The following is a 403-nucleotide window of genomic DNA, read 5'->3' on the forward strand; positions in this document are numbered from 1 at the left end:
AATTTCCTCTCTACTGATAAGTAGATGGAGAGAAACACGTGTGTAGAACATAGGCACAGTGATAAAAATATGTATTTGAAATGTATATTGGCGTAAATGTATTTTTTGTCTTGGGTCACATTTATACACGTGAATGCAATAAATTCAGAACGGAGGGGAAAAGTGGTAAATATTCGCACGCGCGTGTGGGCGTGTATGTGTGTGAATGTGAAAAGGCACTTTAAAAGCTTTTCAGTGGATACCTTATTGAAATTGCATCACGATTGCAATTATAATTTATTCGTAGAACGAAATACGATTTTTGTTTTCATGCAAATGATCTACTTCTTATGCAGTTCTTTGGTGAAAATTGGAAAATTTTGCGAGTGAAAATTTTTTATTTTGTTTTAGTAATTCCTGTTGG

Source organism: Penaeus monodon, chromosome 33, assembly GCF_015228065.2.
Source record: "Penaeus monodon isolate SGIC_2016 chromosome 33, NSTDA_Pmon_1, whole genome shotgun sequence".
NCBI lineage: Eukaryota > Metazoa > Arthropoda > Malacostraca > Decapoda > Penaeidae > Penaeus > Penaeus monodon.